This window comes from Ovis canadensis, chromosome 20 (assembly GCF_042477335.2).
Source record: "Ovis canadensis isolate MfBH-ARS-UI-01 breed Bighorn chromosome 20, ARS-UI_OviCan_v2, whole genome shotgun sequence".
NCBI lineage: Eukaryota > Metazoa > Chordata > Mammalia > Artiodactyla > Bovidae > Ovis > Ovis canadensis.
Window position 1 is genome coordinate 59,004,569 of NC_091264.1, and position 26,638 is coordinate 59,031,206.

The following is a 26,638-nucleotide window of genomic DNA, read 5'->3' on the forward strand; positions in this document are numbered from 1 at the left end:
AAGCCTGGCGCGCTGCAGTCCGTGGGATCGCAAAGGGTTGGACATGACTTAGTGACTGAACAACAACAAATATAAACATAAGAGCAAGACCAAAATCTTTTAAGAAATTTTCAATGGTTTAAATAATATCTCCAAATTCTTTAACACATCACACAGGTTCTGAATAACCTCCACATGAGGTACCCACCACTATTCAATGGTACTTAGTTCTATAACTTTGCTGATAAATCTCCAGTTCTCTGAGCAAGTCAGATTCTCCTGATTCATGCCTTTGTGTTAGGCTCTTTTGCCTCCAAGAATAACTTCCACTCTTTCAACCTTCTGGTTAATGGTTAAATAAACACATTAAACATCCGATTAAGTATCACCTTCTCAGAAAGCTTTCTAGATTCTTTCAGATAGATAAATGCCCTTAGTCTTGGCTGTAATATTACAGTCTTTCCTCTTATTTTACAGCACTAATCACATTGTCTGAAGATTACTTCTTTCTCTGCTCTTTTCACTAGTATGTAAAAGATTTGAAAAAGTACAATGAAGGTCTTCCAAACGTCTACAGCAGCTTGAAGGTTCTGAAGGTGTTGTTATAGAAACTTAATTAAACAGTTCTGAATTAATGGATTACTGATCACACATGCTTTAAATTTCTAAAAACATAATCCCCAGTCAAACGCATCATCAACAGAAACAATTCACAAAGATGAATTGTTTGACTAGGATTGCCTACAATATGCCGTGTAAATGTGTTGCCAGGTTCTTCTCATTTTCTTTTGGCCTCTGTCTCCTGGCAGCTGTTTGGGGTCCCGCCGAGGTCAGCACCAGGAGAGATGGGGCATAAAAGTCGTACTGGCTTAGGTTAGCACTCTGGTCATCTTCGTTAGTGACTTCTAGGTCGAACAGACCCTGAACGCTGACTTTTTCACTTACATGTTGTTCTCTGGGGTTTGCTGGAGACCTCTCCTTCCCTCCCTGCCAATCCCCACCTGTCTGAAGATCCCTCATCATGCTTTTAAAAAGAGACAGCATGATCCCTCACCAGGTTGCCAGCCTGGAGATGGCTTTTCTAACCGCTTGCACCCCCAAATCTGATGATTTTTCTGTGGCAAGACATGCTCTTAGACAGAGTCCTTTTAAAGATAACCCGTGGCTTGACCCTCTGTAGGTCCACTTCTGTCTATGGAAGGCACACAGACAGCTTTCTCTCAATAGCAGCCGCTCCTGTGGCCATCCCCTGTACCCTGACAGCCCGGTGCTCTCCTCTAGCCACAGCCTCTTTTCTAGGGAATGAGCCAACTCAGTCTCTGAAGAGTCAGATGTTGGTCTCTGACTCTACCAAACTCTGGGCTTACCTGTGACTCAGATGGTAAAGATCCACTTGCCAATGAGGGAGACCCAGGCTGGATCCCTGGGTCGGGAAGATCCCCTGGAGAAGGAAATGGCAACCCACCCCAGTATTCTTGCCTGGGAAATCACATGGACAGAGAAACCTGACAGGCTACAGTCCATGGGGTCGCAAAATCAGACACAACTGAGCAAAATGTGTCCTTTTTTGTGTGTCAAAACACACACATACACAGACACACATACACAAACTACCGAACTCCAGGGTAACTGAGCTCTTCACGTGCTTCTCTTTCAAGAGTCGGGGGAAACAGCTTGCAGATCTTAACATTCTGCTTTTGTCCATAAATCTATAGCTCCGAATGATTGTGAGGGGAAGACCTTTGTTATGGTTTTGGTTGAGAACACATGAGATATCCTGGTGGTTAGCTAGTGGAAACGTGGAAAGAAATAGATTCACTTCAGGCAAATCACCAAAAGCAAAATCAGAACAGAAACTCATAGACAACAATTCATTTTTGAAATAGAAGGAAAAATGATAATATAGTAGAGATAGTGAAGTGAAGTTGGGTCAGTCTTGTCTGACTGTTTGCAACCCCATGGACTGTAGCCTACCAGGCTCCTTGGTTCATGGGATTTTCCAGACAAGAGTACTGGAGTGGGTTGCTATTCCCTTCTCCAGGGGATCTTCCTGACCCAGGGATTGAACCCGGGTCTCCCACATTGTAGGCAGATGCTTTACCATCTGAGCCACCAGGGAAGCACAGGGGTAGTAATACTTCTCATACATTGGGCTTCCCTGGGCTTCTCCGCTGTTTCACTGTCTCTTGCGATTGTGCTGGGGCTGTGTGACTGGTTCCAGCAAATGGACTGAAGGTAGTTAAATGTGGTGGAAACTGTCCTGGTTCTTTCTCACTCATGCAGCTCCATGGTGAGACAGCAGCATCTCATTATTCTTCATCTGAATGAATCTGTGAGACAGGGTTCCCTTTCAGTTAGCCCTGGATGTGTAATATGAACAGGAAATGTGCCTATTGCGCTAAGGAAACTACTGAAGTATCAGGGTTTATTGTAACTGTGGATATCCTAATCTATCTTGACTTATTTGAGTAGAACTAGTGAGTTGGCCTTCATTCCAATAGCACTTAGCTAGAATTTGACCTGTTTTCCTTCCTTGTGTTTACATCAGCTGCCTCCTGGTTTTCTCCCTTCCTTCCTCTTGGGATTGCATTGACTCATCTTTCCTTCCTTTGTGGTTTTCTCTCAGAACTCTAGTCTTCAAGGTCCATCAAAACTTTTACATGCCACTCTTGATGACCCTGTCACAGTATTTGCCATCTTTTCCATAATGCCTGGACGCTCCTGGATAATGCCGAGCTAATTCCTCATCGACCCATGGCCTTATCTTGTGGACCACACCACACTGCTTTGACTGTTGGCTCAGAAACCTATTGTTCTCAGAGACCTGTTACGCATGAATGTACTCTGAACTCTCCTTAGGCTGACATTCAGGGTCTGTTACATCAGTATTGATGATATAACATCATGATATAACATCTTTGCAGTTACAACTATATGTTATTTAGTTGTTATTTCCCCTATGTGTCCCTGCTGCCTCATGTCAGGCTGAACCTCCCTCATAAGCCATGTAATTTTATGCCTTTGCGCATAGTAGGTGTTCCCACCCAGTCGATGCAAACCCGCATTCTCCAGGGGGCATCCCCTTACTAGGCCTTGAGGGTCCCTCCTTCTTCTGAACCCATCCTATGGACTTCTAAAGCACTTATACCTGATTATTACCTGTGTGCTGCTTTTTTTGCATTTTAGGGTTCCAAAACTTGCCAAGGAAATAGTGGTTTTTGTCTTTAATAATTCCCTGTAGATGTCTGTATTCAGATTCTAAAGAATAATCATTTCATCAATCCTCTGCTTTAATAACAGTCTCAAGAAATAAAGTATGTAAATCGAATCTAATTTTCTCATCTTAAGCATCAATCGGTGTTTTGGAAAAGGTAGGTGCCTATAAAAAAGTACTGAATTATAAATGTTAATTGCAACATTCTATTTATTATTTTAATTAGGAGCATGGTTTTTCTTTTAGTTGTTCTGTTCGGTACCTGAAATTTCAAACTTATCAAAACAGTTCATGAATTGGTATCTCTGAGCAAAGTCAAGACGTATAAACTTATTTCAAACTCACTTGCATCACTGTCAAGGGATGCACTATCAACTATGCACCAAATTCTGTCCCTTTTCTGTTTTTATAAATAAAGAATTATTGAAACACACAGTAATGCACATCACACTTGGTCACGGCTGCTTGTGTGCTCCAAAGGCAGAGCTGAGTAGCTGCGGAGAGACTTTCTCTCAAAGCTTAAAATATTTACTGCCTGGTCCTTTACAGAAAACGTTTGCCAGTTCTTGCTTTTTCCTACTAAATCTTCAATGAAAAGACTGCACGTGTGTAACAGTCTAGCTCTAGATTTTTATTTAACGCTCAAGACTGAAACCCATTCTTATTCTCTATATTAGTCAGGGCATGCTGTGTGCAGTAACAAGCATCTCCCAAATCTCATCATTTTAACATGGTAAGGGTTTATTTTTCATTCAGATAATTTCCACTTGGGTCTTGGAGATGGCTCACTGCAGCAGTTCAGAGTGTGTGTGCTTTAGCTGCTGAGTCGTGTCCGACTCTTTGTACTATAAGCCCACCAGGCTCCTCTGTCCATGGGATTCTCCAGGCAAGAATACTGGAGTGGGTTGCTATTCCCTTCTCCAGGGGGTCTTCCTGACCCAGGGATCAAGCCCAGGTCTCCTGCATTGCAGGCGGTCTCCTTACCAACTGAGCCACCAGGGAAGCCCCAATTCACAGTGCGGGCCACTTCTGTGTCAAGTTTTCACCACCTGATACTCTTGCGCCAACCCTGCAGATTTAGAGAGGCTGGAGAATTACTCAAGATCTTTTCATGCCTCTGGCTAGAAGCAACACATTCATTACCTGGCCCTGTCTAACTAGAAATGTAGAACAAATAGAATATTTATACACTCTCCTGGCTCCATCATGCTAATGCTTTGATAGTGTATTAATTGCATAATATCAGCGCTTCAGTGACTCCCAGAACCAAAAATGTATTCTCTCCTTAAATATATTCTCTCCTTAACAGAGGAGTTCTACTTACAATAAGGTAATTCCTTAGGAATCACTAGGTACCATTCATAAACTTGTGATGTTTCAAAATGGTAGGACTGAGAGTTTATGAAACATCATAAATAATGTGTATTTTTTTCTTTTGCCCTTGTCAGAGAAATACCTTGTGCAATTTCCAGTGCATTAAAATTAACAACTCAGTGAAGAAACATAGACATCTGAGTATATGCAGCCTGGACACCTGGGCTACACTGTTATGTAGTTTTTTTCCATATGGGTGTGTAGGGTTTTTGTTGGACACCAGCAAGTTGATTAAAGAAAATAAAACATCACAAAAAGATAAATCTGTCTAATCCCAGCTGTACCCCCCTCACTGGAGCAGCATCAGGGTGTGACATGAGGGGTCAGGAGAGTGCTGATCCTTCTATCCCTTGCCCCGTAGAAAGTCGTCAAGGAAAGACGGCAGCAGGTGCTTGGAAGGGAAGGGTCTTGAACAGAGTTGATGCCCTTGGTGTCCCGATACTGTGCATGCTGAGCTTGTTGCCTTCTGGTGGCGGGGTCTGTCCAGGAGTTCCGGGGACTAGATGAATCCTTTGGCCCTCCCAGGCTGGTACCCCAGCCCTTCGTGCCCTGTCCCAGGCTGTGCCTCTACCAGGCTGGGACTGCGCTCTCGTTCTCCTCGAGGGCCAGCCTGCACGGCAGATCTGGAAAAGACACCAAGGTACCTCCTGCCGTATTTCTCCCACCCTCACCAACATCCCTTTGCTGTGTAGCCCAGGGGAACAGATGGACTGCCTTGTGATCTCTGCCTTCGAGTAACAGGTTTGTTTTTTACCCACTGGGGCCTGGTTATTTTCTTCCAGTCACCTTGATGACATCTTAGCCCTGAGGTTTATCTGAAATGTGATTGTTGCTGATTGATTACTTCTAGACAAGTCAATGGGGCTATTTAAAATGTTAGTGAGAGTCAGGGTTTTTGTTTCATCTTGTTTTGAAGATAGTCAAATCAATTCACTTAAAACTTAAGTTGATACTTCAATTTTTTCCATAAAGGCCTCAAAAACATGGTAGCATCACTTGAATTATTAAATGATTTAAATGTGCTTATCATGGCAAAATGTAAATAAAGCCAAGAAAAAAATGTTCTAGAAAAAAGAAGCAGAACTTCATCACATGTAGGACGATCCTGTGTGATGATACCACATAAGTAAGTATTCAGTCTATAGCTACAGAGGGCTTTTAAAATATAAAATCAAATCCTGTAATCAGTACTGCAATATAGATTTGAACCACTGAACTCAACAGCTTTTTAAAAAAAGTTGCATACATTTATGGAGCAAATAATAATAATAACTATTTTCAGCAGTGGATAAAATTAGTTACACTTACAGGAATCTGACTAATCACATTTGCACCATTATAAGAAATCAACCATTTCCCAACTCACAAATTAACTCACGTCAGTCTTGGAATCTACAGGACCAAAATTTCATTTCTACAGTTTGTAGCTTCCCTGGTGGCTCAGCGGTAAAGAATCTGCCTGATAATGCAAGAGATGTGGGTTTGATCCCTAGATTGGGAAGATCCCCTGGAGAAGGCAATGGCAACCCACTCCAGTATTCTTGCCTGGGAAATCCCATGCACAGAGGAGCCTGGTGGGCTGCTGTCCTTGGGGTCGCAAAAGAGTTGGACACAGCAGCGACTAAACAACAGCAACACAGTTTGCAGTCTGTTCACATAATCTCATCTGTTTGCACTGATCCTACAATAGTCTCAGGAGGGAGGTATTATGATCCCCGTTTTGCAGAATAAGAAACTGAGGCTTCGCAGAGTTAGTGGTCCCCTGGGGGCACAGGAAGTGGGTGGTCCTGGAGCTTGTCTCTGACTCTAAGAGCTCAAGAGGCTCAAAGAATAAGAAAAGCAACAGGACTGTCTGTTCTTAATTAGCAATCAGAGTTCTCAGTTCATTGAAATGTTCAGGTTATTTTCCCCATCAGAGTCTTCATAAATGGCTCTCTCTACTGAGGAATTACTCTACAGCACTGCTTGCTGACGCCGCCGCCTGCCTGACACCCATCTTACTCTAGGCACTCGTCCACCTGACTGCTCCAAGTATCCTGATCTTGACTTAGGTTGGTTTCACTGGAACAGAATAGGGTGGGCTTTTGATGTACTTTGGGCACATTTTATGTATAAACTTTATCGTCTCAAAAATAGTGAAGCAACTCATCTGCTCACTTCTAATGAAAAAGGCTATGGAAGTTTCATTTTGGAAAAGATTAACGTTTATTATGTCATAAGATTATTTGATGTTTTCTATTTTTTCAAGTATCTTGTATGCTGCTGCGGCTGCTGCTAAGTCGCTTCAGTCTTGTCTGACCCTGTGCGACTCCATAGACGGTAGCCCACCAGGCTCTGCCATACCTGGGATTCTCCAGGCAAGAACACTGGAGTGGGTTGCCATTTCCTTCTCCAATGCATGAAAGTGAAAAGTGAAAGTGAAGTCGCTCAGTCATGTCCGGCTCTTGGCAACCCCATGGACGGCAGCCTACAAGGCTCCTCCATCCATGGGATTTTCCAGACAAGAGTACTGGAGTGGGGTGCCATTGCCTTCTCCGAGTACCTTGTATACGTAAAAACAAAAAAGTAATTTTTCTATGGAATCAATATTATCTCAAGATAAATGTGTAATTATAATTGAAAAATTTCAGAAATGTAATAAAATAATAATAAAATGTTTATTAGCATCTAAAATATATAAAAATCTAGAACTCAACATCTTTGAATCTATAATCCTTATTTTTGATGTATCTTGGGAAATTTTTAACCTTGGCTGTCAAGAAGCTTGCTGCCCTGGTGGCTCAGCAGTCAAGAATCTGCCTGGCAATGCAGGAGCCATGGGTTCAATTCCTGGTCTGGGAAGATCCCCTAGAGGAGGAAATGGCAACCCACCCCAGTCAGTATTCTTGCCTGGAAAATCCCATGGACAGAGGAGCCTGGAGGGCTACAGTCTGTGGGGTTGCAAAGAGTCAGACATGACTTAGCAACTGAACAACAACAAACAACACATCGGAAAGCTTAGAGTCTAATTTATAGCGTAATTTGCATCAGCTATAGGTTAATGCTCTTCTCCATTTCTTCGACAAGATTTTACTGATATTTTGAGCTTTGTATTGATGAGATACATGCTTTAATTATAATTTGCCTCAATCCCATTATGGAAGGTGATATGATTTAACATTATTTCAATGTTTATTGAGCACTTACTGTGTGTTGAGATCTGTGGGTACAAAGATAAGTAAAACATAGCTTTTTCCCTCAAGAAAATTATGCATGTAGTATGCAACTCACAATCAGACAAATAAGTAAATATACACACAAATAGCACATGCATAAATACAAACACAAGGTTCAGAATCCTACATGTGTCAGATACATACTAGTTGTAAAAAAACAATTAACAGATTCCCTATCTCTTAACAGGATATGTACTCAATAGATATTTATTTGCTGAGCGAGTGAATAAGTTAATGCTTGGCTAGAAAAATGATAAAATATACAGAAACAAAAATAAAATTTCAGAGAAAAGCTGTTAAACATTTGAAATCTGGGAGAAGATGTAGCTAATTGGAAGGGTGATCTCAAGAGACAGAACATAGAGTTCTCACGTGCTCCTTGCCCCACTGTGTCTGTGTGAATGAACCCTTGGGGTGCAGATCAGTTCATGGTGTCCCAGGATCCCTCCGTACCTCCCTGCAGTAGACGTGGCCCAGGGTCCCTGTGGACCTCACTCACCTTGAGCATGCAATATGAAATCTGGAGAGAACTCTCTAAATAACCCCAAAGATCTCATTCTCAGGTCACATTCAACTAGGACACGACATCGGGCATTGGTACACTGCCGGGGTCCAGCCCCGGTGGATCCAGGGAATTCGAAGCGGGGACGGCGTTGGCGAGGAAAGACTTATTTATTAATATAAGATTAGATTAGGAAGAAATAATGTAGTAGGAAAATTAAGTGGAGAGAAGAGGCTGATTAACTTGGGTTATGTGGAAAACCAATAAAGTTCCAGACAAGGGGCTTGCACCATCTACGTTAGGCCGCCGGCACCCATTTGAATATCAGAGAGTGCCCCGCTTTGGGCTCTCTCTCTTATGGATCTTAAAAGCCGGGTCAAGTAAGTAGACATAGTGAGCCTCCACGCCCCAGATGGGAATTCAGCCTGAAATTACAGTAAAGAGGAGACACGGGGGAAACCAGTCCAGTGACTGGCTCTGCTTCTATGGTCCTTCAAGGCCTTTTATACTTTTGATTATACATAGAGCTCAGTGGGTAATACAAAATTGTGTAGCATTCGCAGCCCAGACTCTTTCTGTATCTCTTTTTGTATACAAAAGGTCTCAGGTGATTTACATTACCTTCTGGCCAAGAGGCTTGTTAACACTTTTTGGCTCTCTTCTTTAATGAATGTTAATTTCGTTTCCCCTGAAGTGTTTTTCTTTAATCTGCATCTCCTTAAAGCATTAAAGTCACATCTCTATAGAACAAAGGTGCAGCGGGTTATAATAAAGAAGGTACTTAACTCAAAGATCTAATGTTGCTAATACCAGGTCTACTACTTGTTTTTCTATATACCAGCTATATCTAAAAATAAAGGATATGAAAATTTGGCAGCAAGTATTGGCTCAACAAATGAAACTTTTAATCAGTCCTATTCTAATGATTTTGACTCCTCGGAAGCCCCTACATTCCTAGGATGTTTTAAGCTTCCTGTGCCTCCTGCGGTCAGGAGGCCTCAAACAATCACACGCACAGCTGTAGGAGTCCTGCAGGTAGGCTAGAAAGCCATCAGAGGGGGTTTTGGATTGAAACACTCTTTCAAATGCAGAAGACTAAAGCCCTGAGTTGACTTTTTCCAGAGAATGTCAGAAGAGTGGAAAAGCAGGCAGATTTTTATTTTTTGGGGGGTGGATGCTCAGGAAATTCCAGGGGGGAAACCTGAGGTCTGATTAGCCTTGCCATCAGAGCTCTGCAGCATGACCCTGTCATGGGTGGAATTCCTCACGCTGGCTCCCAGCAGTACACAATCCTTTATCTGCTATTCTATGAGGACCTACCCTACGAAAGATCCTTTGAGGTGGGGTGGGTTGGGGGGAAAACAAGAACAGATAAAAAGCAATTCAGCCTCAAGTGGGCATTGATGGTTCTGACCACCTGGATCAGTAGTGTTGCATGCTTTTACAAAAGTGGTGATGTCTTCCAGATATGTGAAGCCATGCTAAGAATTGATTTGGAAAGAGTGTTCATGGATGCTCTGAACGCTTTCAGAGCATTGACTGCTGAAAGCACAGAGGAGGCTTTTTATTAAACAGAACTGATATCATTGAAAGCATCTCCTAACTCCTGGAAAGGGAGTTCTTTCTCAGCAGCAAGCCAATGAAGATGGAATTGTGCCTTTCATTAGGCATTCTATAAGCCTGCAGTCTGTCTTCTGAAAGACCTGTATGAGGTAAAGTTTTTTCTTTCTTTGGCTATCTTATCTTGAGAATGGGGAAAGTTGAGGCAAATAAAGCAAAGAGGTTTTCAAAGGCACTACAGAGTGGGCTAAACTGAGCTCCTCCTGGCCCTGTTAGTTATCAATGCTGCCAGTGGTAAGAGTGCTCTTTGCCACACTGATTTCAACTTGCGAATGTGTTGTAAAACTTGGGTAAGACTTGGTAGAACAATCTAATCTTGTTTGCACAATAAAAATAAGTGAAGGTTGAAAATATCTGGGCAACCAAAAATCATCCCAATAAACCCAACTTTACCCTGTTCGCCATCTCTCCCAAATTCTTTAGGCCTTTTGTTGTTGCTGTTCAATCATTAAGTCATGTCCAACTCTTTGCTACCCCATAGACAGTAGCACACCAGGTTTCCCTGTCCTTCACTATTGCCTGGAGTTTGCTCAAATTCATATCCATTAAGTTGGTGATGCTATCTAACCATCTCATCCTCTGTGGCCCCCTTCTCCTTTTGTCTTCCATCTTTCCCGGCATCAGGGTCTTTTCCAATGAGTTAGCTCTTCACATCAGGTGATCAAAGTATTGGAGCTTCAGCATCAGTCTTTCTAATGAATATTCAGGGTTGATTTCCTTCAGGACTAACTGGTTTGATCTCCTTGCAGTCCAAGGGACTCTCAACAGTCTTCTCTAGCTGTACTGCAGGCAGATTCTTTACCTTCTGAGCCACCAGGGAAGCCCCAGTAGGCCTTTGCTGAAATGCAATAGTTTCTTTTAAAAACCATCAATATGTGAATGGCCTAATGTGTTCATAAGGCATGGAGGTGGAAAGAACCAAGGAAAGAGATGCCATGTTGAACGCTTCTTTGAAAGGAACTCGAACTGGGAACAATAGAAAAGATCACAGAGGGTTAGGATTTAGCCCCTAGCTATACCTCAGACTACTGTGCACTGAAGCTTCACTGACTCTAATGTGAGGCACTAAAGAACAGCCCAGAAAAGATAAATAAAGGCCATAAATTCTCTTGGGTTGTTTCTGAATGGGTTTTTTTACAATGTGCCCAGCAAAAGGGAATGGTAAACAGCCAGGCTGAGCCTCTTCTTCCTCTGCCTCCTGCTTCCTAAGCCCCAGGGCTGGAGGAAGATGCAGACACAGGCTTTCTGCCCTCAAACACCCTATGTAGGTGAAAAAGCTCTCTCTTAGATCTGATTGTTTTTCCATGCCCACTGTAGTGCATATTGGTCTGATTTTTTTAGGTTTTATTTATGTGATCATTCCTTCTGGCTTTTTGAAATTCTCTCTGTTTATATTTTCCAAGTCTTCATCAGAGCCAGACATTGGGGAACTTATCAAGCCTGTGTTGGCTCTTGACTACACCAGAGCTCTAAGCAAAATTTTAGGTGGAAAAGGATAATTTGGCACTCTTGGGTCCTCATTTCTGGAACCTCTCTTTTCTTGCCATGATATTTCCCCTTCTTGATTTCCCTTTCTTTCTCTCCTCCATCAGTCACCATTCAGAACCCAAATACCCGCCACAAGGCCCTGTGATACCCAGCTTTCCTCTCCTTGACGCCTCCCCTGGTTCCTGGGTACCCTACCCTGCCCTGACTTCATGGCAGAAGTTAGGATCTGCTCCCATTAGAGACTTCTTTGTATTTCAGTCCATCCTAAAGGAAATCAGTCCCCTGAATATTCAGAAGGACTGATGCTGAAGCTGAAACTCCAATACTTTGGCCATCTGATGGGTAGAGCTAACTAATTAGAAAAGATCCTGATGCTGGGAAAGACTGAGGGCAGGAGGAGAAGGGGACGACAGAGGAAAGAGATGGTTGGATGGCATCACTGACTCAATGGACATGAGTCTGAGCAAACTCAGGAAGATGGTGATGGACAGGGAAGCCTGGCATGCTGCAGTTCAAGGGGCTGTAAAGAGTTGGACATGACTAAGCAATTGAGCAGTAACAACAAGGCCCATGATGCCTGCTTTGCGCCCCTGTGTGGAGGGACATGCCCTCATCGGGGATTCTCCTTTCTCTCCTGGGTGACTGCACCTCGACAGTGGCCTCCTGGAGACTGTAGACCAAGGGTCATGGAGAGAGCTTATCAAAGAGAATGACACGCTCCTCTCAGCCCTGAGCTTTTGATTTCTTAGGTTCTGGATGGGGGGCTGGAACCTTTACATTGAAAATGCGTCCTAGTCATTCTTATGCGATCAGAAATCAAATACGTATTTTATATGGCTGCTTATATTCCCAGGAGAGCTCAAGCGGGATGGGGTTTAGCTAGACAAGCCGAGAAGGTGAAACCCCTCTGGTGGTATTTGCTTAAATAGCTAAAGCTTTCAGGAGGCCCAGGACCTGGGGGCAAACAAATCTCTTCCAGGAATAACTTGTTGTGGGGCCTGAAGGCCCCCATTCCCCTTCTGCTTTGTTTACCTAAAGGGAGCTCTAGAGGGTGGTAGAGATAAGGTCCGGTGGAAACTAGCCCAGGTGCAGCCTGCTGATAGCCAATCAAGAGGCCTCTACATGGAAAACTCCTCTCTGAGTCACTGAACACATCTTTTTGAAACATTGTTTTGAAAAATGTTTTTTATTTTAGGGGAAAAAATGTTTCCAAGCTGACAATAATGTACCCACCTATTTGTGTAGCTCAGCCCTTCTCAAACGTTTTGGTCTCAGAAACTCTATGCTCAGTGGCCTGAAAAAGACTGGTGACCTCAAAGAGCTTTATCCAGGGCAGGTTGTATCTACCAATATTTCCTGTAGTAAAAATTAAAATGGAGAAAATTTTTCAATATTTGTAAATTCATTTAAGACAGTAATAAACTGTTTCATCAATATAAATAATATATTTATGGAAAATAACTGTATTTTCCAAAACAAAACAACATGGGAGAAGAATAGCAATGTTTTATGTTTTCACAAATCTCTTTCATGTCTGGCCTAAGAGCAGAGAGCTGGATGCTCATATCTGCTTCTGCATTCAGTCAAATGAGATGACTGGGATATTGCAGGTCACATAGGCTTTGGGAAATATCACCACACACACGCACACACGGGACAGTGAAATTTACAAAAGTAAATAACATCTGTGGGCCCCTTGAAAGCTTGCAAGGATGTTTGGCACACACTCTGAGAACCACTGGATAGTCTGTCCTTCTCTTTCCATCTTGATTCTTGGGTCTCACACAGACAGGGTTTCTATGTAGAGATACACTGGGATTTGGCCACCTGATGCAAAGTGCTGACTCACTGGAAAAGAACCAGATGCTGGGAAAGATGCAAGGCAAAAGAATGGGCAGCAGAGGATGAGATGGTTATATAGCATCACTGACTCAATGGACTTGAATCTGAGCAAACTCCGGGGGACAGTGAAGGACAGAGGAGCCTGGCATGCTGCAGTCCGTGGGCTCACAAAGGGTCTGACCTGACTTAGTGACTGAAAAACATCCATGCTGGAATATTATTCTTTGTGAACAAAATGTACCAGAGTGGTTCTTAATACAGCTTTTGAGGATGTTTTGAAGGAAATGTGTTGTTGAAGCTGCATGTGAATAGTCTTCTTTTGCAAAAGTTCATGGGTAAAGTAATCTTCATCAATTGAAGTTAGTGTCTTGTTTTCTTCTTTCAAGGCAACATTTTATTTCAGAATGTTTATATTTTCCGAGTCTTATACCCTGCGGGAATAAGAAAAGGAAGCTAGGAACTGGTAAGCGTGGTGGTAGCAGAATGTGTGACACGTTGACTACCTGGGGACATGATTCGATTTGGGAAATGAGCAGTTTTGATGAGTCATTGAGGCTGGTGTGTTGTGGAAGAGCAGCTGGATTTAGCTTGTCAAGTAAAGGTCAGATATTGATGAATGTCCCTTACGGAGTGTGCACTGAAGATAAAGTATATAAAGGTAACGGAAGCCTGTCATTGACCTTGTGAGTAATATACGTGTGTGCGTGTGTGTGTGTGTGTGTGTGTTGAAGGGTGGTGATGTAATGGTACACAGTACTACGAGATATTCACAGACAAGACTTTCCCAAATGGGACATACAAGTTACATCTCCGAGCAGCCTTCCATTCACATTTACGTCTGTCACCCATAAATGTCCGGAAAGGATTACACAACCTAAATTCCAGGTTCCCTTACTGAAAGTGGGGGAATATATTAATCAGATGATATTATCCTAAAGCAACATAAAGGGAGTGCAGTGGTCTTTGTCAAGCTGGGGAGGTTATTTTTTTAGTTACAATAAACACTTTATAGAGCCAATACTGCAGGATAACGAACCTCCGTAAATTCCAGCTCGCCATAGGTTTGTATAGTTGCAGGTTAGAAATAGCGCTACATGCCGCTCTGGAAAACCCAGCACAATACTCAAAGTGCACCCGATGAGTTAACTGTGCAAAAAATCTCTGTATCCACTGAGTTAACTGCCCAAGCAAATGACGGCTTCAGTGCAGAAGAGTGTAGAGGGTAGACCAGAGGAGAGAGAGTGGTTGGTGGGGGAGAGAATCCCAGGAGATAAAACGACAACAGAAAGTGAGGATGAGGTGAGGACCCAGCTGGAGGCTTAAATCGTCCTTGTTTGCCAATGGCATAGGTCAATATACTTTTAGTTTAACTGTTTGTACTAAACGTGGGTTAACAGTCGTGATTCATTTCCTTTCAGTTTACTGCGTACACGCTACTGGCTCATGTAGTGCGTTAGACATGGGGGCTGAAGGTGCATCAGACATCCCTCCTGCCCTCAGGATGTGCAGGCGCAGTAGAGAGGAGGGGCCCCAGGCAGCACAGGGCTGCAATGGGAAGGGCTCAGGAGGCCCGAAGGTAAAGGAGGCCCCGGGTTCAACTTGGATTAGGCTGGCAGACCAATGGGGAGAACTCGAAGAAGGGTGGCCAAACCGAGGGACCGTCAGTGCAGTCAACCAGGGTGTGGCCAGCCTGCTGGGGCTTTTCCTGCGGGTAAGTGAGCGCTGATGGTGCCTAAGGTAGGAGGCGGTAGATGGAGTGGAGGGGTGGGAGCAAGATGGGCAGGATGACTGTGACAGGGGGCTGGAGGGCAGGTAGGAAGGGGCTGTGGGGCTGGGGATTCTAGCTTGTGCACCAGGGTGAATAGTGATAATGTGACTGGATGAGGCAGGGAAAAGGGAAGAGAAACAGGGGAGTGTGATTATTTTTAGTGTATTTGCTAAAATTTGTAATAAATATTTTTATTCCTTACATAAGGGTTACCAAAAACGAGATCTGAAAATCAAATATGATAAAGTCAAACCAGAGGCTCCTCTGTTAGTAAGGTAGCCTTATTCCCAGAGGATTAAATTTCTAAAAGAAATATTTAATACTACTTCCTTTTGAGATGCAATGCTTGATAATATATTTCCAAGCTACCATTTTTATTCTATTTTTCTCTTTCACAGCAGAATGCAGTCAGTCAAGGTTAAAATCTAGGGAATAAAGAATCAGATTTTTAGCAGGTTTGGCAGTCTTCATCCTCATCTCTGTTATATTAAATAAATGAGAGCTGTTATGTGTCACTATCAATGGTATCTATTTTCATCTGTATTTATTTAAAATTTTATTTATTATTCTTTCATTTGCAGTAAGCTGACTACTTAATTTTTTTCTTTCTGAACACTGTCTTGCTTAGGTATTCTTTTAAAAAACCAAATTATATCTTGTATATTAATATGTATATTTATACACAAATAGGTAACATCCTCTATGTACCTAATCTCATTTCCCTCCTTTTTCTTCCTGAGATAACCACTAGCCTTAAGTTCATGGTTTTGTTTGTCTTATATATTTTACTTTAATAGCAAGTCCTTGTGTGCACAATCTTTTTTTTTTTTTGCTTTATATAAATCCTATGGCATTGGGCTTACCCTTCAGCAAGTTGCTTTTCCTTCTCAAACATATTTCTGATATTGGTCAGTATTAACCCGTGTAGCTTAGTCACGTTTACTGCTGTATAATATTCCACGATGCCATTATGTGGCTATACTAAAATGTCTTTAGACATCTAATTTCAGTACTCATTCCAATTTTTACTATTTTAAATGTTACAAAATTGTAAATAGCTTTACTGAGCACTGTGCTTCATTTCTTTGCACAGGTGGGCTATCGTTTCTTTAGGGTGTTATACCAGAAGCATTATTGCTGAGCTCAGGATACGAGCACCCTCAAGCTGATTCAGTATAATCACATTATCTCTAACATGGTTGCCCTAGTTATATTCCCACCAGAAATGTATGAGAGTCCTCTTAAATTTAGGATGGTCAACTATGAATATTTTACCAGTCTGATGGGCAGGAAAGCATACAGGTTTTTCACCTATTCTTTCCTGCTCCTTTAAGCAGCTTTCATACTTTCAAAAAAAGATTTTTACATCTGGAAGAAAAAAACAAAACAAAACACATAACAAAAACTCCAGGCTAGTATGTTTTTAAGATTGATATTTTCTCTTACTGCTAAATACAGTGTTCATTTTAGTGTTCAAATTGCTATACAATCCATTCTTTTTATGACCAATTACAGAAAATAATATGTCTTTGTGGGTGCAAATAGCTACCTTCCAATGAGGCCTTTGCATACTTTCAAAAGATGGGAAAATGTAATCTGCAGCTCCTGCCTTCAGCTAAATATGTGTATGAGTCTTTCTTGAGGCATCATTTAGTGCAACTAACTAAAGCCAGGATATATTGTGTGAGGGCTTCCCTGGTGGCTCAGCAGTAAAGAATCTATTTGCAGTACAGGACACTGGGATTTAATCCCTGGATTGGGAAGATCTCCTAGGAAATGGCAACCCACTCTAGTATGCTTGCCTGGGAAATCTCATGGACAGGGGAGCCTGGTGGGTTACAGTCCATGCAGTCGCAAGAGTCAAACATGACTTAGCAACTAAACCAATACCACCACATTGTGCAAAGTAGGAAAACAATGAAATATTCAGGAATCTGTTTTATAGTAAGTTGAATAACTGTAATTAAGAAAAAATTTGAAAATATAATGACCTCAAAGCACAAAAAAATGGCTACTGAACAATAACTTAAAAAACCTAAGGCAGCTACATTGAGAGTAAAAACAGATATAAATACATCAGCAGCATACCAAGTAAATATTCCTAAAAGAAGAGGGGGCTATTTTTGGTAACTTTGGGCTGTAAAAAAAAATCTTTAAGTCAGACAATAAGGAAAAGGACCTTTGCTGAGGCAGTATTTGCTGTTCGCTTCCCCCAAGCTAAAGTTGTGTATGTGAGTAACAGTTTATCAGCAGTTACATGCTTAATTCCAGGGGGGAGAAATCTCAAGCATTAAATGTACATGCGGAAGATACCTGCATAATTATCTGCTCAGGAAATAAACTGATTTAAAGCCAAAAGAAAAAGTAAAAATCTTAAAGTAGTAAAAATACCTACTGGGCACTTAATTAATTGCCTTTTCAAAAAGAAAGGCAGAGTTTAAAGATTAAACAGTAAGGTAATTCTGTTCGTTGTTAAATATTTCAGTGAGAGAAAGCCTTAGTGATTCTTAACTATAATTATAATTTATAAATAAAAAGCAAGAGGAACATACTGAGGTAGTTACAGCACTTCTGTGTCATTCACCACCAGCCCTCTGCCATCATATTTCACACATATGCAAACACATAATCTAATAAACCAACAACATTGCTACACACAAGCATGTGCTCACACACACAGCAATGTGCTATAATATTTTGGAGGGAAAATGCAAGGAAATAGTCGCACAAATTCTGACATTTTAAGACTGAAGTAGCTAGAATAGTAGTTTATTCGTTTTCTATTGTGTATCCATCAATACATTGCACAACTTAGTTCAGATGATTTTCCAAGTATTGTAATTAAGCTTCATTTCTTGATATTTCATCCACATTTCAATCTGCTTATCCTGCTCTCCACTCCATCCTCTCTCCGGCTTGTATCATCCGTCTTAAATTATTTTTTTAAAATAATCACTATACTTTTATAATACTATACTTTCAATTTTCTATCATACTACATTTAAGTCATTTCTAGCCCTATTAGGAAGAGATTTAGTATTTTGAAGGTCAAAAATATTTCCTGGTATGCTAATGTGAAATCTATGCAATAATGCTCAAAAACACCTTCTTTCAATTAAAAATGTTGAAACTGGTGGTTTAAATTCAAAATGAAAAAGAAATGTCTTCTGTGGGCTGTTTACATATGATATTTTGAATATACATATATTTATCCACAGAGAATTTTTATGTATGGTTATGACAATTTTGTCTAATGTAACCAACATCCCACTGGTCAATCACATTGGCCTAATTAGATGTGCTTTAGAATAATTCCATGTAGCATCAGAAATATATTAAATATACACATATGCATTTATATATGTACATATTTTTATAAATTTGCAGGCTATCACTAAAAGAAAATGTTACCTATAAGAGTTCCTTATGTAGAAGAAAATTGTGTTATTCTTTGTTTCTCTTTTAGACTTTGTACAATGTACAAAATAAAAAGATATCAAAGTTTTGCATATCATTAAAATAATATTTCTAAAATAATTCTAATTTGAAAAACTTACACTGTTTTATAAACTCTAACATTTGTTCTTACATGAAATAGAAGAGCTAAAAAACTGACCCCTAGAAGAGGAAAAAAAGACTAAAACCTAAAAGATAAAGAGAGAGTTCCAAAAATACCCAATTGTGTAATTTGAGAGACTGCCATGAAAATCAAGTGAAACCAGGAAAATAAACAGAGAAAATTTTAGAAAGATGTTAACATCCCAGCAGATTTCAACTGACTACAGTATTAATAAAGCTTAAGCTTGAGAGCCTCCACTTGCTGGGATCTCTGTGAGTTCCAGAGTTGCACAGTGTTTCCATTGCCTAAATGGGTCTCTGAAAAGGGGAGTCAAGTCTCCAAGTAAGTAACTTGCTGCGATCTGTGATTCTAGTAAATCTTCACATTTTTTCTTAATTCTGTACTCATAATTTTGTGTCCTTTTACTTAGTGGTGCTTGCCAAATGCAGTTGCTAGATGTATTAGACTGCTAGAGAACTGTAGAGTGTAGAAAAAAAAAATCACACATCACAGAACCTGAAAATTGAGAGTTTCATTTCAGGACCATACTGAGGACTGCAGCTGGGGAGACAGCCTCTCAAACGGCTCTGAGGAACTGCTCCCAAGAGATAAAGGAGGAGCCAGGATACACAGGAGTTTTTTTCTGGGGGGAAAAATTAAAAAAATAAAAACAACACTCGGTGGAGCATAAAAAGATTACTGCTAATCACAAAAATCAGACATCTCAAGTTAATGACTTTAGTGCTTTCCTTTGAAGGGGAAGATGCAAAAGTCTGGGCTCACGGACATTATTCCTTTGATACGAATCTTAACTACCTAGGGCCGGTATCCTGGTTTTCTCCATCCTAAATTCCCCGCAGGCCAAAATGTAGCGGGTGGCTGCAGCAGTTGATGGCTTGATGGCGGGCAACACTGTTTACAGAAATGGCAGACAACACTCTTTGTCCACAGATTCCATAACAAATACCACAGACCTGGTGGCTTAAACAGCGAAGATTTGTTTCTTTACAGTTCTGGAGGCCGGAAGTCTAAGACCAGCATTAGCTCTCCTTGGCTTGTACGTGGCCCTCTTCTCCCGGGTCTTCACATGGTCTTCCCTCTGCACTTGGCTGTGTCCACATGTCCTCTTCTTAAAGGGCCAGTCATTTGGATCAGGGCCCATCCCAATGACCTCATTGGAACTTAATTAGCTCTTCAGGTCACATCTGAGGTACTAGGGGCTAAGACTTCAATACATAAATTTACATGGAGGGGCACACAATTCAGGCCGTAGCACTAGATTCAGCAAATAAGACTCCCATTTAAATGTGAATTTCAGGTGAATAGTGAATGGTTTTTTGTTTTTTGTTTTTAGTATTTGTATGTCCCATGCAGTATTGGGGACATATAAAATAAAACTATTCATTATTTTTCTGAAATTCACATTTGGTTAGGAGTCCTGTGTTTTACTTCGGCAGCTCTATCCAAATTATACAGGCTTCCGTAGGGAGAGAAATTCTTAGGTGGCACAGTGGTAAAGAATCTGCCTTGTCAATACAGGAGACGCGAGTTCGGTCCCTAGGTCAGGAAGGGCCCCTGGAGAAGGGAACGGCTACCCACTCCAGTATTCTTGCCTAGGAAATCCCAGGGACAGAGGAGCCTGGAGGCCTACAGTCCATGGGGTCGCAAAGAGTTGGACATGACTGAGCATATATACACACACACACGCAGACACACACACACACACACACAGGGAAAAGTATTCCATGAAGAAGAAATGCTTAATGAGGAAAATCTAAGGAATCATTAGAATGGTTTTATTTAAAAAGAAGGAAACTTTAAGGAATCTCGAGTGTAATCCCTTCATCTGGAATTCAGCATCCCTGAGGCCCAGGGTTCTACCAAGGCTGGGAGTCCTTGAGGCTTCATTCTTACCCCTGGCCAAGCCCTTCCAAGGCTGAGAAGGTTACTGGCACCTCTATCTGTGTGCTCCCTGCAAGGCAGCTTCCAAGAGCAAGCCGAGGCAACAGGGGTGGGGTGGGTTCTCGCCCTGTGCACGCTCACTGCTCATGGAGCGCTCCCGGCCCAGTCTGACGATCCACCCTCTCCCTCCGGGATCTCTCCAGGCCCCTGCAAATCCACTAGGCTTGAAAGAAGCTGTGGAGGGCTGGTTCGGGCTGCTGTTTCCACTCCAGCAGCTCTTCAGTTATAGAGCCCTTGGAGAACCCAGTGAAAGCTCTGGATTTTCCAGCCCCAAACTCACAAATGCAGCAAGACAATTCTGCAGCTAACTTCAGGTGCATCAGCGCCTCTGAAGCCTGTTTTGGACACACAGGTTAAGCCCCTTTGCATTATGCTGTGCTGACACACTTGTATATACAGGGAGGGCACTGCCCTACCAACTCAGGGAAGTATTTGTGTCCCCAGGATGGGGTACGCCTTGGCACACAACACATTCTCAGGGGTGGGGAAGCACGACAAGGCACTTCTGGAGTTGCCCAGTTGCATTTTTAATAAAGGGCAATCCTTAAGAAACCAGAGAAGCTCTCTAATGAGGAATTGCAGGCATCAAGAAGGGCTGACTGGGAAGAATCTCTGCGTGTGGAGAAATTTCCTGGTATGGCTAAAAGCACATCATGCCGGGAATGCCCTTGAATGCAGCTGGTAATAGTGGGGACGACAAGCATTCAGTGCGCGCTCTACAGGCCAAGGGCAACGCACTCTGCCCTCACCTCTGCGAGGCAGGCGCTGCTGTCATCCTCTTTATTCACGTGGGGCAGTGGCGGCTGAGAGTTTAAGCAACTTGCTCAAAGTCCAGCAGGCCGTTTCTTGGGAGGGAATAGAAGTCTTCTCACCATGCGCCTGCTTCCACGAGCCACCGCCCGTCATTCTCGGAGGTTTGGTTCCAGCCGACTGGGTTTTTGGACAGCAGGCTGCCATGTCTGCTCTGCCCACTCACGTCCTCTCGGCAAACATCCGACGGGGGAAACTCCAGAGGCTGCTTTAGAGCTTAGCTCTCAGAGCATCCGGGGGGAGCTTTAGGGAGATGCTCCAAAGCCTGGTCACAGCAGAAGAGTTTGAGTCTACTTCTTAAAAGGTATGTGGAATTTACAGTTTCTTTTTCTCCATAACTTTCTTTAAATTAAAAAAAAAAGAAAGAGAGAGAGAGAGATGTGGGTGACCGCTTCACTGACAGATATGAACAAACATGCCCTAACATTTCAGGACTTAAAAAAAAATCACATATATCCCACTGTTTGAAGCAGTGACCTAAGGCAGCTGTTTAGGAGATAGAAAATTCTAAATAAACTGTGACTTGGCTTGATGATGTGGACAAGAATGTGATCCAGCAGTAAGGCCCTTCCAATCCAACCTCACTGAGCTAACCCAGTTCTCATCTTTCTCCTCCCAGGCAACTCCCTCACGTAATTTGTCCTCCTCTACCAGGGTCCTCTGCAACGATTCCTGCCTTGTGTAAGCAACAGAAAAACGGAACCTCTACACGGAGCAGCTCACATTTTTTCAAAAAAAAAAAAAAAAACACACACAAATTTTAATCCTCCTCTGTCGTTTGGGGAATTCGCTGGTTAAAACCCTTTGCTTATGATCACTCCAGTGTACACTGTGTGAATTGAAACCTATTGTGAGTTTAATGTGGTCTAATGAGCTTTGCTTAGGAAAAAACTGTTCTTGGGTCACAGAACCACATTCTCCACTGTCACCAGCCAGCTTCTAATTACATGCTTTTGATTACCAGGGCAACGAGGGGAGAGACTGGGTCCTCTGGGTGACCTCATCGCCACCAATGGAAAAACAAGGAACATAACAGGCATTCCATCTTAGATGGAGTATTACTTTTATCCAGGAGGACAGCACATTTAGAGAATGACTTTTTTAAATACTGTTGCCGGATGGAGACTGTTTCCTAAATGGCTCCTGTCTCTTTTCAGACTTTGAATTACTTGAGAAAAGATGAAATTCTCCTCCCTGGAATTCTTTGCTCTGCTAACACGAACTCGCACAACACACAAACACACGTACACACACATGCACACACTCACATTCCACATTACCTAATACACTGTGCCGAATAAGGATTTCTTCTTCCTTGAACCCACTGACATAGAAATTGCAAATGCTTCAGGAAAGAAACAGACAACTTAGAAGCTTCCATAGATCAGGTGTAGGTTTTAATCTCTTGGGAGGCAAGGATCTGGCTTGGAACGCTGAGATCACAGCTGGCCAATTGAAGGGAAGGGCTAAGTTTTGACCACAGAAGCAGTAGAGAGCTCTGCCTTCAGAGGAAAGGGGGAAGCCTCTGCTGGTCACAAGGCCTCTGATGTCTGGTGAGTGGGCGTCCCCGGGGCAGGCTGCCCGTGCCCCGCCCCCAGCCCCTGACCTGGCCTCCACAGCTCTCACTGGCCTGACATCCACAGGCCAAGGGAACTTGCCTCTCTTTTTGTGAAATGACCTCTAAGGAGACGAAGCCTGCTTTGCCCACCTGTGAGACAGGCCAGAAGTGCCAAGAAATGAACACCCCAGAGAGCCACTCCCAGCCAGTGACCGAGCAGAGCTGGTGCACGTATCAAGTAGCCAAGCTTCCTTAAAAATTGTCCCCAGCCACTTTGTAGACCCACAGGATTTATTATTATTTCTCATGACTCTGTAGGTGAGAAACTGGGGTGAAGCCCCTCTGGGCAGCCTTCACATTTCAATGGCCTAAGGGCCCAGCTGGAGGGCTGCCCGGCCAAGGCCTCCTTCATGGGTCTGGCACTTAGAGACTTCTTAAGTGGCTTCTTTCTCTCCACACACGTCTCGTTATTTAGCAGATTTTTCACAGGATGGCAGCTGCCTTCCACAGAGACCAGGAGCACCGAGGTTTCTAGGTCTCTTACTGGCGCAGAGCTTGCCCAGCCTCACTTCCACCATCTTTCACTCATAAGAGTGAGTCATCAGCCAGCCCGTCTGGGGGAAGGAAACAGAGACGGCACTTTTCCTCGTGAGGGAAGGGGAGGCCCGTGGGCCTGGGAGGCCATCTTCCCTGGGTCTGAGGTCTGAGCCTCAGGTCCCCAGGTTGGGTCGCTGGCAGGGGATTCCACAGGCTGAGCAGGAGTGCGGGAACTTACATCGCCTCCCTGTGTTTCCTGGGATCACCTCCCAAATACACCGCTCAAAGCCAATGCCTTGTCTGCTTCTGGGGAAACTCAAACCTAGGCACTGGGGATGGAAAGGGATAAACACCAAGGACTCCTATTTCAAACTGGAAACTGAGCTGGAAGGGGAGGCAGATAAGAGAAACTTCGAACAATGTCCTCTTTCCCCGTTTTACAGCCCTCAGGATAAACCCAGCGGATAATGACGAGGAATTTAAGAGAAGAAACATAGCCACTGTCTCCTTGTCTCCCTGTGACAGTGCCCTGAGCCCTGGAACTCTGGCAGCATCCTGTCCACAACCGGCTTGGAAAACAGCTCTGTGAGTCACTCTAAGAGGCTGTGTAGATTCACTACAAGCCCTGCCCTGCTCCATCGTGGGGTTCAAAAAGGTGTCTCCCGTCCAGAGCACGATGACTAACAACTTAGATGTGTGATGCTTCTGACAGGGGCTTCGTTTATTGTGGTTAATCTCTGAATTTGGAAATGTAAATAAAACCTGGTTGTACTATGCTTAAGAAGTTGGTGCATTTTTCCATATTTGAACAAACTTTTTTTTACAAGACATGAACCTCAATGTTGAGAAAAGTAGCTTTGAGTGAATTTGGATGTTAGCTCTCAGGGACTTTGTTCAGTCCCCAGCTGTGTTGTCTGCGCTGCCAACCAGGTTCCAGGATGTAGCGGGCACTCAGTAAGTACTTGTTAGATGAAAGAATCCCTGTATTTTGGGGAGGGGTGATGCATGGCACAGATAACACTTCTGTAGTTCTTTATCACTCCCCTTATCATTTTCCAGATAATATAGCAGGGAATACAAGTATGCTAAATAGGAATAATTGGTTTCTGGCATTGATGGATGACTTAAAGTATAGAAAATACTGACATCTATGTTATTGAGATACAGGAAATAAACTATTAAATATTTAATACAAAAATTTGAAGGTAAAAATTAGAAAAGACAGGAAGAGGGATATTTACAAAAATTATACATAGTTAACACTTTGGAAAAGACTCTGATGCTGGGAAAGATTGAAAGGAAAAGGAGAAGAGGGCGGCAGAGGATGAGATGGTTGCATGGCATCACCATCTCAATGGACATGAGTTTGAGCAAACTCTTGGAGATGGTGAAGGACAGGGGAACCTGGTGTGCTGCAGTCCATGGGGTCGCAGAGTTGGACATGACTTAGGGACTGAACGACGACGACAAACACAAATCTAAAAGGAAAGTTAAGAAGCACTGCTGTGGAACAGATTCATGATTTCTTTGCCCTTGATCGCTTAGAATTCCACTCTGTAAGCTTAATTCTTCTTCTTTTTTTTTTTTTGGTAGGAGAAAGGTAATTATGCTGAAGTTGCATAACAGGAAAAACTAGAAGTAATACAGCAAGAAAAAGTGACAGTGATCTTTAAAAAACCACAAGATATATATTCCTCTCAAGAAGCTTGGGCTTCCCAGGTGGCGCAGTGGTCAAGAATCTGCCTGCAGGAGACACAAGAGACGGGAGTTCGATCCCTGGGTCAGGAAGAGCATCTGAAGTAGGAAATGGCAACCTGCTCCAATATTCTTGCCTGGGGAATCCCAAGGACAGAGGGCTACAGGCCATGAGATCACAAAGACTCGGACACAACTGAGTGACTGAGCACAGAAAACCAGTTCAAACCCAAGACAGTTTGCAAAGTAGATTATTTCAATTTGAGGCCTTTCTTTTCACCCAGTGCTTTCTCTTGACTCTTCTTACTCCTTGAGTATTTGGCCTTTGTTGAGGGTTCATTTATTCTATTCTGATTCATTAAATGCTACTGAACACTTGCTATGTGCCAGGCAGTGGGCCAAGGGCTGCTGGGAGTATGAGGTGGGCCAAACAGAAGCGATCTAACCTCTCCAAGCCAGGCTTCACCAATATGTGCACCGTGAACTTCCTGATGTTCAAGCTGGTTTTAGAAAAGGCAGAGGAACCAGAGATCAAATTGCCAACATCCGCTGGATCATTGGAAAAGCAAGAGAGTTCCAGAAAAACATCTATCTCTGCTTTATTGACTATGCAAAAGCCTTTGACTGTGTAGATCACAATAAACTGTGGAAAATTCTGAAAGAGATGGGAATACCAGACCACCTGACCTGCCTTTTGAGAAATCTGTATGCAGGCCAGGAAGCAATAGTTAGAACTGGACATGGAACAACAGGCTGGCTCCAAATAGGAAAAGGAGTACGTCAAGGCTGTATATTGTCACCCTGCTTATTTAACTTATATGCAGAGTACATCATGAGAAACGCTGGGCTGGAAGAAGCACAAGCTGGAATCAAGATTGCCAGGAGAAATATCAATAACCTCAGATATGCAGATGACACCACCCTTATGGCAGAAAGTGAAGAGGAACTAAAAAGCTTCTTGATGAAAGTAAAAGAGGAGAGTGAAAAAGTTGGCCTAAAGCTCAACGTTCAGAAAACGAAGATCATGGCATCCGGTCCCATCACTCCATGGGAAATAGATGGAGAAACAGTGGAAACAGTGTCAGACTTTATTATTTTGGGCTCCCAAATCACTGCAGATGGTGATTGCAGCCATGAAATAAAAAGACGCTTACTCCTTGGAAGAAAAGTTATGACCAACCTAGATAGTCTATTCAAAAGCAGAGACATTACTTTGCCGACTAAGGTCCATCTAGTCAAGGCTATGGTTTTTCCAGTAGTCATGTATGGATGTGAGAGTTGGACTGTGAAGAAGGCTGAGCACTGAAGAATTGATGCTTTTGAACTGTGGTGTTGGAGAAGACTCTTGAGAGTCCCTTGGACTGCGAGGAGATCAAACCAGTCCATTCTGAAGGAGATCAACCCTGGAATTTCTTTGGAAGGAATGATGCTAAAGTTGAAGCTCCAGTACTTCGGCTACCTCATGTGAAGAGTTGACTCATTGGAAAAGACTTTGATGCTGGGAGGGATTGGGGG

The 26,638-nt window shown here is 42.7% G+C and overlaps 1 long non-coding RNA gene across 1 annotated transcript; it reads left to right on the top strand.

Annotated features, from left to right (window-relative positions):
- Positions 1–21,352: 21,352 nt before the first annotated feature.
- Positions 21,353–24,212, top strand: LOC138425036 (uncharacterized). Its single transcript, XR_011251067.1, has 2 exons — positions 21,353–21,637; positions 23,872–24,212. It is a non-coding gene; the product is annotated as an uncharacterized lncRNA (long non-coding RNA).
- The last annotated feature ends 2,426 nt before the right edge of the window (positions 24,213–26,638 follow it).